This window comes from Trachemys scripta, chromosome 4 (genome assembly GCF_013100865.1).
Source record: "Trachemys scripta elegans isolate TJP31775 chromosome 4, CAS_Tse_1.0, whole genome shotgun sequence".
In the NCBI taxonomy this organism is placed as follows: Eukaryota; Metazoa; Chordata; order Testudines; family Emydidae; genus Trachemys; species Trachemys scripta.
The window spans coordinates 18525384-18539096 of NC_048301.1; the positions used below are offsets into that span (position 1 = coordinate 18525384).

Here is a 13713-nt window from a genome sequence, read left to right on the forward strand (position 1 = left end):
GAGCCTAATGGTATTAATTAGTGTGTGATAGTGTTGCATGCTCTGGGGGAAGGGAAGTAATTTTAGGGTTAGAGTTTTATTTTATGGACATGAGGGAGGGTATGCTATACTTAAGGCTTGTCTACTAAGGAAAATTTAATCCAAATTAATTTTTAAAGTGGATTAATTAAACCATGTTAAATCTCAGCCTAGACCCACTTATTCTGAATTAAAGTGGCCTTAATTTGGTTTAGTTCAATTCACTTTGGAAGGGAATTAAGATAAACCAAATTAAAGCCTAATTCAGAAGTGAATTAAGGCCACTTAAATTTTGGAGAAGATCTTCCATCTAGGTTTAATCCAGTTTAACTAATCCACTTTAAATTCACACCTTTAGATAATTTGGATTAATTTTCCTGTGTGTTCCCAAATCGATAAGCCCTCAGTGAGTTGTAATAGCAAGCGGTGTATAGCATTTTCTTGGTTTTGCTGTTGTGCTTTGCCATTGTATGTTGATGAGGACCATGTTTATATTGGTGAACTGCATCCCCATTATCATGTGGCGTCTCACTGTCATCGATGAAACATGCTTAGATTTGAGATTGGGACTGCTTAGAGAACGTTGTGTTTTTTTTTTAAAAAAGGGGTCTCAATTGGAGAACTAACTTATTTCAGTTTGTTGGCCTTGCCCCTCGCCTGTCAGGGGTTAAGGGAGTGGGATAATGGTTTGTTTCTTAACCTGAAAAATACTTTGCAGTGAGATTTTGATTGTTTATCCCATGAGATTGTTCTAATTTTTTTTAAACTTGTTTTTCTGAAATTGTTGTTTCCTTGTTCTCTGTGCTCTCTTGATATAGTTTAAGTTGCCTCCTTGCTTGCATGATATGGGTGTGTTGTTCCTCCCCCCACCCCCAATATAATTAATAACTTCTTCTAAGTGAGAAATAGGAAACTAATACAGTTTTCAGTTATTCCCCAGTAATAACCTTCTCATTGACTTGCATGAACCTACCCTACTGAGCACAATTGTTTTAATCGTTTTCAGTTAAGTTTAATCTGTGAAGTCCGGATACCTTGATATATATATTTTTTTTATGAGAGAGAGAGATGGGGGGAAATAGTTAAATTACATCATCACGGAAGAATACTTAGAGTTTTAAAGCCATTCCAGACTACATTGGCACCCCTTTGTTATACAGTGTAGCTGAAAACGAACTGCAGCAATAATGAACCAATCCATCTAAATCACAGCAGCTGAACAACTGACTATTCTATCTCAAAATGCAAATGTGTTGTGCAGAATGGATTTAATTGTAAATGTTTGCTTAGTAGGGAATATGAGCCTTTCAGTTTGCGACAATAATCGTGAATACAAAGAATCCACAGAATTGAAGGGTTTACATAGCTTGCCCCTGTTCTCATAACAATATTTCAAAGTCATTTTTTTTTTTTAATGTACCATTTGGCTTTGTTTTAGCAAATCAATATTACTTCAAATACACAAATGCTAGGAGAGGTTGTGAAAACTGAAAGATAGCTATATACATTTAGATCAAGTTAGAGTTTCTATTGTTTTTCTTTTGAAATATGCGTTGTTGGATTTTTTTTATATATATAATTTAAGATAATGGGAGAAAAAAGTGCTGACTCTCAAAATGTTTGATTTGTCTTTATAATGAAACAACATTGAGAGTTGTATTGCGTTGGGGCTTTCATTTAGATTGTTAGAAGGTGCCTTTTACATGTTAAAAGGTTACTGTTAAGGATTTCTACTCTGGTTAAAATAATCCTATGAAAGGTGGCAATTGACAGTTATTCCCTTGTCAGAATCCTTTAATCCTGTGTGTATGCTGTCAGACATTGCTCATAAGAACTGGACTTTTGTTACCTATTTTAATTTGTAATTAAAATCAGAGTGTATTAAAGTGTGGGTGTTGGGGAGAAAAAAGCACTGATCTGGACTGGCAAAGAGAGGCAGAAAACAGGTCCAACTCCCAACTGTCATTAGATATTCCTTGCAGCAAGAAAAGGCAAAGATAACTGTAAAAGAAATGAAATATGCAGTATGTGATAGATGGTTGTGCATCCATTAGCGTTTCATATGTGTATTCTTCACCCTAATAGACACCAAATGTGTGTGCTTTCTTCTGAAAAAAGCCTCTGGAGACTAGGCCTTTGTGATGCTAGAAAAGTTTACTGTTCCAAAGTTATGGTAAGAATTTGTAAATTTTGGCTCCTGGAGTACTTCCTTCCACAATTATAAATTTCCAATATTAAAAACATAAGGATAGAATGGCATTTTTTAGAGGACAATGCAAACATTCATTTCAAAAACTAAACCATCCATTCACATTACACTGCTGGCTGAATATAAATGCACCGTTGAGCTTGTCCTGCAAATTTGTTCCCTGGAAGTCTGTCATTGTTTTCAGGTCTGCTGTGTGTCAGAGCCCTGGTCAAGTGACTGAGCTCATGGGGCTCGGGCTGCAGCGTTAAAAGTGGTGGTGTAGAAATTTGGGCTGTGAAACTCCAGGAGGAGTGTGGGTCTCAGAGCCCGGGCTCCAGCCCGAGCCTGAATGTCTACACTGCAGTTTTTAGCCCTGCAGCCCAACCCCCGTGAGCCTGAGTCAGCTGACCCTGGCCAGCCACGACTGTGGGGGGGGGGGGGTCTTTTATTGCAGTATAGACATACTTTAAGTTGGCAAACTAAATCTGAGCAGATATGTTGAATGTCTCTGGATGATTTGCTTTTAATTAAAAATTTTCTTTCTTTCCGTCTTTTATACTTTATTTTTGGGACCCTGAAAACTGTTTTGTTTCCCTGAAGTTCAACTCCTGAGTAAAGCCTAAGTTGTTGTGAGGAGATGTTCGGTATTCCTTAGCAACACCGTCTTCCTTTTACTTATGATGTTGTTCTTCATGTTGTTGGGATAGGCAGAATAACGTGTTCCAGCAGGTTGAGGAAGAGTGTATATTTTCTGTGGAAGTCACAGGGCTGAAAGGATCCAGGTAAATGCATACTGAGGTGGCAGGCATTCCTGAAGGATGGAGGGTCATCTTTTGCTCTTGGTTACAACCGGTGCAATCCAACTGATTTCATCAGGGCTTCACGGAGTACCCCCTCCCACACCCGCACTCCCGCACCCCAACCCCCTGCCCCGGCCCTGCATACAATTTCCCCACCCGGATGTGGCCCTCGGCCCAAAAAGTTTGCCCACCCCTGTACTAGACTGTAGCTGGACTGTCTGATTTGTTTCAGAGAGATATGTTTAGTGCCTGACTAGACTGGGTGTGATGATGGCAAGACCTGATGGTGCTGGAGACTTCTCTTTCCGTGTACCATTTTAGAAATGGAATGACACAACAGGATGTGTGGTTGTAAACATGCATTCACACTTCAGTGTCTAAATATCTCTGACCATGTACTATGCCGTACCATTTCTCACAAGATTCATGTGGTGAAATAAAGCATGGGAGAACTCAGAATTTTTATTTCTACTTGTTTGAACATTATACACACAGGAGATTTATGGAGTGTTCATCATTCTGCTGGCTTTTATACCTTCCAACCAAAGACAGGAGCTAAGAGGAATAAAATAAGGGTGGCCAAACAGACTTTGATAAACCAACCAGCCCCGTCTCCCCAAATTTGACCTGAATATTTTCTGAGAGTTTGAAAAAGTTTGGTTAATTGTCTCTTTCCCCCCTTCTCCCCTTTGATTTTTGCTGTCTCTCTGGACTTCTTGGCTGTGGCTGGAAGTACAAGTGCTAAAGTGTTTGAGGAGTCTCTCCAAAGCTGAGAATCTCATGCAGGGCTGAGTCCAATCTGTGTGTGAGAAGGGCGGCTTAATTTCCAGACCAAAGCCATTTGGATGAGCACTCATACTGCCCAGTATTCATTGTGACAGAAACCAGGCTGATCGCTGTCCCATCCAAGAAAAAAAAAAAGTCATTCCCCCTGTTGTCAGTAGGTTTTTTCCATTACTAGTATTCTGTATGTTGTGTTCAAATAAATAGAAAATCAGGATGTTTAAGAGAAGAAGTCCAGGGGGTAACCAAGCATAGAGACATTATTACTTTTTTTGGTTTAGTGTAACAGGGTCCAGTCGCTGGGACAGACAGTTTCCTCATGCTTTTAAATACCTGGGGCCAATTCTCTAGTCCAGTAAGGGTGCAAAGTGGTCTTAAAATGGCCAGAGATAGCCAGTAGGGAATTTCTGTGTCAGGGAACTATCTGCTGTCAGAGAACAGAGATGTCTCTGATGCCAGCTGTTTTCCTGACCTCCTGGCATACGGGGAGGGAGAGGGAGTTCCAGGGGTGAGGTGTGGGTGGGAGGCAGTGTGGTGGAGTGAGCTTTACTCTTTGTGAGCGGCATGTACGCAGTGTGTTACTTTGTGCCATCAGCTGAGTTAGAGCAACAGGGAGCCTACTCTAACATCCATCACAACTGGGTGGCTGAAGATCAAGGAGCCACAAAAGCCTTCCTGTGGCTGCTGCTGTCCACTACACCAAGGCTGTATCCAAGACATGGTCTCGATTCACGCTGTATCAGTGGGGTTTAAAGGTTAGAGTCACTAGATTACCTGTTCTAGTGCAGGAGAGTTGGCCTTTGGTCAGTGAACCTGTCCCTTCAGTCTCTGTGGATAAACTGGAGCCCAAAATGACGATGTAGAGACAAGTATCAGGGGGTAGCCGTGTTAGTCTGTATCTACAGAAACAACAAGGAGTCTGATGGCACCTTAAAGACTAACAGATTTATTTGGGCATAAGCTTTCGTGGGTAAAAACCTCACTTCTTCGGATGCATCACAGGTCGGTGCATCCGAAGAAGTGAGGTTTTTACCCACGAAAGCTTATGCCCAAATAAATCTGTTAGTCTTTAAGGTGCCACCAGACTCCTTGTTGTTGATGTAGAGACAGAGGCTGATCTGCTGCTGTGCTTGGCTCACTGGTTGACATGTCACACCTGTGCCTGAGACAGAACTGATCCAGGCATTTCTGTCCTGCCCAGCACTTGGGCATAGTGGAAAGTGCTAACATTTGTCCACAAGACCCAGTGGTATTGGAATGACAGACACATCTCCCTTTCCTTGGCTATGATGTAGAGGACCCACCTCCAGCAAGGAGACAGGCTAGTTTAGGTGGTCAGTAACAGGATAATGGACCCCTGATATTTCTAGATCACTAGTTTTGAAACTGTTCCAGGATAACAGTGACCAAAAGTTGCTGCCATTTGATGGCAGTTCTGAGGCTTCAGTGTAATGCTGCCAGCTGCTGTAGGTCTCCCGATCACACCTTGTTTTCTTGATGACGCTCAGTGAAGTAGCTGAGGACAGGACGGGCATTAGAGGTTGACCCATGCTCTTTTTCTGAAAGGTGACACGAGGATGGGGTTGAGATGTGGTGAGGGAGATGGGCTAGCTTGTGCTGTCCGCTACTTGTGGAGGAACCTGGGGCTGGGTCTGAGACTTCCATCACTACCCTGAAATCTGAAGCCAGGATCTGTGTATGGAGCTTCATCAGTTTGTAAGCTGGATTGGTGTGGGTTTTTTATTTATTCATTTATTTATTTTTTAAACAAAATACCTGGAAAAGAGAGGTAAGGTGGTTGGAGGCTGCGTGCTTCGTGTGCCTGCCTCTGTAGTGTGTTTCACTGATTATTTTTAAAATGTGGAATTTACTGCCTCCTGTGGAATTTCCTTTATTTCAGATGCTTAGTGTGTGATTTCCCTCACCCAGCAGCAGGCTACTGCTGAAGATCAGAGACCCCAGTTTCTTTACCTAGCTGGGAGAGACGGACTTTTTGAAAGCAGGCAGAATCTTGATTGTAATAGAAGCTCCTCTCACTGTAAAGTGGCAATAGCTGTTCTATGAAAGGCAGGTGCACACACCCACAGTGCAGGTGGCATGTGTGCTGCACCCCTTTCAATTTGCCTGGAATAGGAAAGGGACCCACAAAGTGTGCAGTAGTTCCCCAACTCTTGTTGCCAAAAGGGAGTAGCTAGTCTCCATCAGTTGGTTGATAGGAGAAGGGAGTGAAACAAAGGGGTGAATGGATGGTCTCATGGTTAGGGCACTATTCTGGACCCAGGAGACCTAAATTCAATTCCCTGCTCTGCCACAGATTTCCTCCTGTGTTACGTTGAGCAAGGGACTTTGTCTTTGTGTGCCTCAGTTCTCTGTCTGCAAAATGGGGAGAAAAATACTGCCTTGCTGCCCAGGGGCGTTGTGAGGATAAATGTCTTAGAGATTGTGAGGCACTTGGATATTATGGTAATAGGGGCCATATAAACACCCAGGATGGATAGATAGAATGATTCTATGTAGAATCCTCCTGACCATTCTTTAGTAGGTTAGAATGTAGCAGTTGGTTTGAATACTGATGTGAATGGGGCTCCTGCATAAGCCCAGAGCTGATCACTGCAGCATGTATTCCCCTGTATGTCTTTCTGTCTCTCACTGTCTGAATGTATTGTAAATAAAACCTTGCAATTAACTTCCTTATTAAATGTTGTTGTTTGGACCACTGACTACAAAGTCTGGGAACCCAAGTGTCTGTACATGAGCTAGCTTTCATGTTTGCCCTGCAGGCATAGTCACAGTGATTAAATAGAAGGCTTCAGACTCTGGTACTATCAGTCCAGCACGTTTTACAAACTAATTTAAACACTGAAAGTAGATTTAAAGAAAAAGTTATAATAATGGATTTTGTATCTCCAAACGTGGAATTCAGAATAATTCAGTAGTTATACGCACAGGCTTTTCAAGTGGCATAGACTGTAATCTGAGCAAAATATAAAACAGCGAAATTGTCTTTGGTATAAGTAGTCAGATTTACATAGAAACTACATTCTCGTTGTTACCAGTGAGGACAACAACATTCCCTAGTGTTTGAATTCAGGTAGTAGCTTATACCCAAATGTGTGTGCAAACATACATTTTTTTAAAGAATTTCTATCTAGTGCCATTGGAAAAGTTTCACATTCTGTTAAGCTTAACACCGATCCTTTACTGTGACTCTGTGTTTGGGTGTGTGTATGTATATGTAGGCACTTATACACATACAGGTAAGAGACAGGAAATCTGTCTGCATAAGGCTTGTATTGCCACTTATCCAAAGGAGGTTATAAAGAGCGGAGAGTAAAATTGCATCTTGCACGTGCAAATTGAGGTGCGTGCTTTTTTGGGGTGTGGAGAAGCTCATGTATTGGCACCTCCTTTAAACATGTGGCTCGTCATCTTCCTTTTTCACCTGCTTTGATAAATCCTATCTTTAGTTGTCTGTGCCCATCATTTCAAGTAGACAAAAATAACTTCTGTGTAATCTAGCCCCTCTCTCTCCTTTCATCCTCTCTTCTGTTGCTGCTGCTGGGTTTAAGGTATTCATTTGTTTTCAGAAGTGAGTGGTGGTGGTAGAAAACATTTATACCCTGTAATAAAATTGCTGTGAAGAAACCCTTCTTCCTCAATTAGAATACTTGTTGACAGGTCAGAATATGTGCAAAACACTTGAAGGGGGTGGGGCAGAGTGATTGGGAAATAAAATGACTTGCATATGCACAAGACATGCATCTGCTTGACAGAAGTTAACAGGAACAAGGGATCAATGGACACATATGGAGTTTCAGTTCTGAGCTCCGGGATTCAGCCTCAAGTTTGCAAGAGAGTGAATCTTTAGATAAGTTTCCTATGGGCTTTAACTCCTGTTGTGAAATTCTGTATAATATTTAATATTTTTGTAAATCTCTGCTCAGAAGAAATTCTGGGCAAGATTTGTGCTTAGACTGAATTTCTTGTATCCTCAGGACTGGTACACTTTGTACTAATGTCAGTAACAAATGAACACTGGGTGCCAACTGTTGTATCTGGTTTGTGGATGAAGAGGTTGTTAGTAGCCACGGTAAGGCCTTGTCTACACTGCCACTTACAGCGCTGAAACTTTCTTTGCTCACGGGTGTGAAAAAACACCCCTGTGAGTTATGCAAGTTTCAGCGCTGTAAAGTGGCAGTGTAGACAGCGCTGGTAGCTATTCCCCTTTCGGAGGTGGTTCTCTTCCAGCGCTGGAGCTGCGACTCCACAGCCACATTAAAGCGCTGCCATGGCAGTGATTTAACATTGGCTATGTCTACGCTACGCAGCTTTGAGTGACATGACCCTCAACAAGAGGCATTAGCTTTATCGGCAGGAGAGCGCTCTTGCCAACAAAACGCTGTTCATACCAGTGGCTTTTCGTCGACAAAACTTTTGTCTTTCGGGGTGTGTGGTTTTTTTTTTTTTAACACCTCTAAGAGACAAAAGTTTTGTTGTTCAGTTGCCAGTGTAGACAAAGCCTTAGTGAAATGATTTGAAGTTTTAGTGGTATCTGCTAAAAGATGTTTTCTCTTCACAATGCAGTTAGTAGGGTTTTGAATCTGTCTTGGATGGTTTAGACCAGTGGTGCCCCAACTTTCCCTGTCACGTCCCGCTCCCCCCGAGTAATGGAATCCGTCCAGGCCCCTCCTCCATTACAGCTGGGTTGGCTCAGCGGAGGAGCCAGGGCTGAAGTGGGAATGTGGGAGGAGCTGAGGCTAGAGGCAGGGCTGGCCTGGGAGCGGAGAGGAAGTAAGAGCAGAACTGGGCTGGGGGCAGAGCAGGGGGTGGAATGGAGCTGCGCTGGGGGGCAGGACAGGGATCGGAGTGGGGCTGAGGCTGGAGCTGGGCTGGGGGTAGAGAGGGAATGGGGGCGGAGTAGAGCTGTGGCTGAGTCTGGAGCTGGGCTGGGGTCGTGCAGGGGGCAGAGTGAAGCTGTGGCTGAAGCCGGAGCTGGGCTGGGGCAGAGAGGGAATAAGGGCAGAACTGGGCTGGGGGGTGGGGCAGGGGTCGGAGTGGGGCTGGAGCTGGGCTGGGGGCAGGGAGGAAATAAGGGCAGAACTGGGCTGGGGGGTGGGGCAGAGGTCGGAGTGGGGCTGGAGCTGGGCTGGGGGCAGAGTGGAAATAAGGGCAGAGCTGGGCAGGGGGCAGAGTGGCACTATGGCTTGGGGCCGTAGCTGGGCTGGGGTCTGTAGCTGGGCTGGGGGCAGAGTGGGGCTGGATGGCACTCCCTCCCCGTGGAGGCTGGCCTGAGCCCCATAGTGTGCCCCCCTAAATGTTCCTCCGGGCATGCCCCACGGTTTGGGGACCACTGGTTTAGACATGACGTAAACCCTGCATCTTGGTAGGGGGTTAGACTAGATGAGCCTTGCGGTCTGTTCTGACCCCATGATTCTGTGAGAGAGCTGTATGGCTTCTGTAGGCTGACATAGGGTGCTTTGTGATGGAGACTTCAGTGCTTTTTGTCAGGTTTGCTGCACTCGTCAGTGGAGTGTTTGGTTAGTGAGGTGGGCAAATACACTTTGCCTCGAGCTGGGCGGGGAAATGTTTTTTCTTCCTGAGAGAATTTTTCTGATGGAAAAACAACTTTACTTCAAAAGCTTTGAGGATTTTATCAAAAACTGAAAAAACCCAAATATTGTTGCTGCTGAAAACAAGCACATTCAATTTAATTTTTTTTATAAAACCCAAAATAAATCAAAAGTGAGTTTCCTGTGGAAATTTCCATTTTTCATTCAAATATTTCATTGAAAAAATATTTTGAATGAAAAATTTAAAACATCTCTAGCAATTGGGTGCTTTTTTATTTTTAAAAAGTCTCAATTCATGCTAATGAGGATTTCACTGACAGAATTTTTTGCCCGCCCCCCTCTTTTTTTTTTTTTGGTGCTCTATGAAAATGAGGGACAAACACTATTGGCTATAGCCAAGCATAGGGCAGACATTCTAAGCTTCCCCCACCCTGCTGTGGCTTTCAGTGCTCTACCAATCTGACATGCAGTGGCCCTGGTAGCACAGTCCTGGAAGACAGCTAACCAGCGGCTGCCAGTTGTCAGATTGTGTTCTGTGTTGTGAACAGATGTCTGTGGGCAATAAACTGAAACCATCAAACCTTGCTTTCACTTAGGCTATGTCTACACTATAGACCATGTCGGCAAAACTTATGTCACTCAGGGGAGTGGAATATTCACACCCCTGAGTGACATCAGTTACACCGACATAAGCAATCGTGTGTACTGCGTTGTGTCGGCTGGAGAGCTTCTCCCACCGACATAGCTTATGCCGCTCATGGAGGCGGGTTTTTTATGCCGACGGGAGAACTCTTTGCCGTCGGCATAGAGCATCTTCATCAGACACGGTGCAGCTGTATCAATACAGCTGCGCCACTGCAGTGCTGTTCGTATAGACATGGCCTTAGAAATGTAAATCCAGATTTGAACCCAGGTCTACAAAATTAAAAAGATTGGTGTGTTAACCCACCATACCGTCTTGGTCTTGTGCGATCAGATTGGATTGCGTTTGCCCTGCACTTTATGCTGCATTTAAAGCGAAGACTATTTTAGTTTTTAGGAATGCTAATTCCTTGCTTCACAAACTCAAATATGCACTCAGGTCACCTAAAAAGGAGTGGGCCCTGAAACAAAAGCACACTTCTCTTGCTTCAAGGCATAATGTAATCCTTTCAGTAGTTTGGATTGCAGAGATTGTACTGGGCAGGCCAGGATGCCTCTCAGACATCTGCTTTTTGGTCTGTTGAGTCAAGTCAATATCCTCAACTGTAATTTTCACTGTAATGATGGATTATGCATGTCACCATTTATGGAATTTTGGCTTGCGTGTTTAATAAAAGGAAACAGATTCCAATGCTTATTATTTCTGAAGTCCAAATAGATCTGAACTAAAGCTCAGCGTATGCAAGACAAACTACGCTTTAATTTTACAATTGTCTGATGGGACTTCGCGATTTATTTGTTGTTACTTCCTTAATGATGTTGCAGTCAGAGGCACTGTTTTGCTAAATGTTGTGTAAAAAGTAAATTGTAGCACAGCAGATGTTGGTATTTGGATGGATGTCGGTGCAATGGGGGGACAGCAACAGTCATCTCTGTCAGCTGTCTTCAGACTCCACAGGCCTGCTGTGTGGTTACTTTGGTGTGTAAAAACAGCTCGTTTTGCAACTGGGAAGTTTGGCATTACGTTTGGCACTGAGCCATTCCGCTGGGTTAACACAAGTGTTTATCCAGCAATTTTCTTAAAATTGGTAACTCAGAGAAAATGTTTATTAAACTTCAGTAAAGAGGAAAAGGGAATTATACTGGCTCTGTTCTTTTAAAACAATCACACAATTGCAGTACTGCAAAGATTTTTTGGGGGGCTGCTGTTTTATCACCAACCTTTTTATCAAATACTTGTTATAATTTCCCAATTTTACCTTCAAGAGTTAAGCATACCTATCAAGGAACTAAGTGTAGTAACTGTAAAATAGTAACTATCTTTCTAGTTGGTCTGTTTCTTGTCAAAAATAAGTGCGAAGAATTAAAAATGCAGCAATTTGTTTATCTATCCTTTTTGTAGGAATTTCAGCTGAAGCATGGAATTTGAGCCTTGATCTGCAGCGCAGCTGATTTTGTGTGATAAACTAGTATAGATTTTACCTTTAGGCTTTCTGCAAGAGTCCCCTGCAGGCTTTCAAAAATTCCCTTTTCATAAGACTCCTGTCCATTTTAGATTCATTTCTTCATGGAAATCGCATTCTGGGGAGTAATTTTAATAAGGAAAAGAAAGGGAGGTGAATTTATAAGATATGCTGCTTTAATCAAATTTTACACCTTAACCTGAGAGTTTTAGAACCCTTGATTTGAGGCTAATGGGAAACTTGCTTATAATATTGGAGACGTTTATTTTGGCTTCGTAATAGTTTCAGCCATTAGTGCCACTGTAGTTAAAGGATTCAATGCCTGTCGTTCTTTGGGGGCGGACATCCATTTCTCATAGAAAAGGGAAAGTGGCTAAACTTGGATGGTCGCGTACTATAGTGAGGGGCGCAAGATGAGAAGTGAGAGACTGCAGAGTTTCTCAGATGTTGTTGTTTTTGTTTACAGAGCACTCAAAAAGTGTGCTAGGTGCTTAGTAAAGTGTTTCACCGAAATACAATTTTGTTACCAAAAATGATTTCAGTGGTTTAATTTTTGTTTTTTAAAGGAGAGACTGAAAAGTTTTTTTTCTCTGCCATCTCTACACCCCTGTGACTTCTGTGCCAAATACGTCTTAATATTGAAAAATACAATTTTGCAAGAAGGTAGCCCTTTTAAAAAACCGCAAACAAACAAATACCCCCCCAAAAAACAAAACAATCCTCCTTACTATGGTGAGGATGAAATGAACAGTTTGCTGTTGAGCATACTCACTTGTCCTTAGGTTTGATACTGACCATGCAAATTAAAACTTGGCTTGTACAATATTTACTTTTGCGGGCGGGGAGGGGGACTAAAATCTTAGTTTAATTTAGGAATAATCCAGATTTGTAATGTCACTAAACAAAAGGACAGGCCGAGGGTTCCATAGCTGAGCTGATCTTTCGTAAGTTTCCACTACAGAAATTGGCAGCACTTCTGGTGGCCTACAAAGTTGTAGGTGAGAGCAGAAATGAGCTGCTCTCAAACTCCATCCACAGTCTTTGCATTGGAACCCATTTGACATTTGTTTTCTCATAGACATAGTCAGGCTATTTAAATTGCCTCAGTCTAAACTGGCAGCTTTCAGTGATGGGAAAGAAACCCTGGATGTGGAGCAGTGCTAAGCCCACTTTTAAAAACAAAACAGCCAACCCCTTCCCTCCCCCCCCCACTGTTTGCTCTGGTGACCCATGGTGGTCCTAAGTGTGGGATTTTGAGGCTTAGGGTACGTCTATACTTACCTCCGGGTCCAGCAGTAAGCAATCTATCTTCTGGGATCGATTTATCGCGTCTTGTCAAGACGCGATAAATCAATCCCGGAAGTGCTCGCCGTCGATGCCGGTACTCCTGCTCTGTGAGAGGAGTACGCGGAGTCGACGGGGGAGCCTGCCTGCCGCGTGTGGACCCGCGGTAAGTTCGAACTAAGATAGTTCGACTTCAGCTATGTGAATAACGCAGCTGAAGTTGCGTATCTTAGTTCGAAGTGGGGGGTTAGTGTGGACCAGCCCTTAGGATATACCACAGTACCATTATCTGTCCCCATTGGTGACATCAGCAGAAGAGGCAGCATCCTAGACTGGCAGAGACCCCACTGGTCTGATAGCACGGCTCTCTCCCGCACCCCATCCTGTCGTTTTATCAGCAGCATCCTTTCTGGGGCAGCTGATCCCAGTTGGAGTCACAGCAGCCGTAACATCTTGGCTGATCTCTGCCAGACTTTGCTTCTCCCCTCCCCCACCCAACTTGCTGGCAGAAGCAGGATCGTCAGGGTGGCCTCTCTTGGTTTGACCCCTGTGGCAGCAGCAAACCCCCTAGCAGCTGCAGTGGGAGATGACAGTATCAGATCAGGGACTGTTGCGGGGGGGGGGGGGGGGGGGGGGGATTTTGCCGTGTGTCCAAAAAATATACTAAGCAAAACAGGAACATGGAGTTTTTTTGTGTGTACCTTCCTGTGCAAAAACTCCCTGAGGCAGGACTGCTGTCCCAGATGCCCTTCTGCAGGCGCGTTACCTGAGATGACCTTCAGCAGGAAAGGTTCACATAAGCTTTATTCATGGCTTCCTGGTTCTCTCGTGTTTAAAGCACAGGTATCTGACTTGGCTAAAGAGCCATTTTCATGTTCATAGGAGAATATGCAGTTATTAGGGTAAATATATCCTGACGAGGCAAGTGATTTTTGTCATGTTAAATCTCTCTGGGGGAAAAACAA

At 43.4% G+C, this 13713-nt stretch overlaps 1 protein-coding gene across 1 annotated transcript in view; it reads left to right on the forward strand.

Annotated features, from left to right (window-relative positions):
- AKT1 (AKT serine/threonine kinase 1) overlaps window positions 1–13713 on the forward strand; it is a 112998-nt gene that overhangs the window by 17470 nt on the left and 81815 nt on the right. The gene's annotated exons all lie outside the window — the stretch shown is intronic.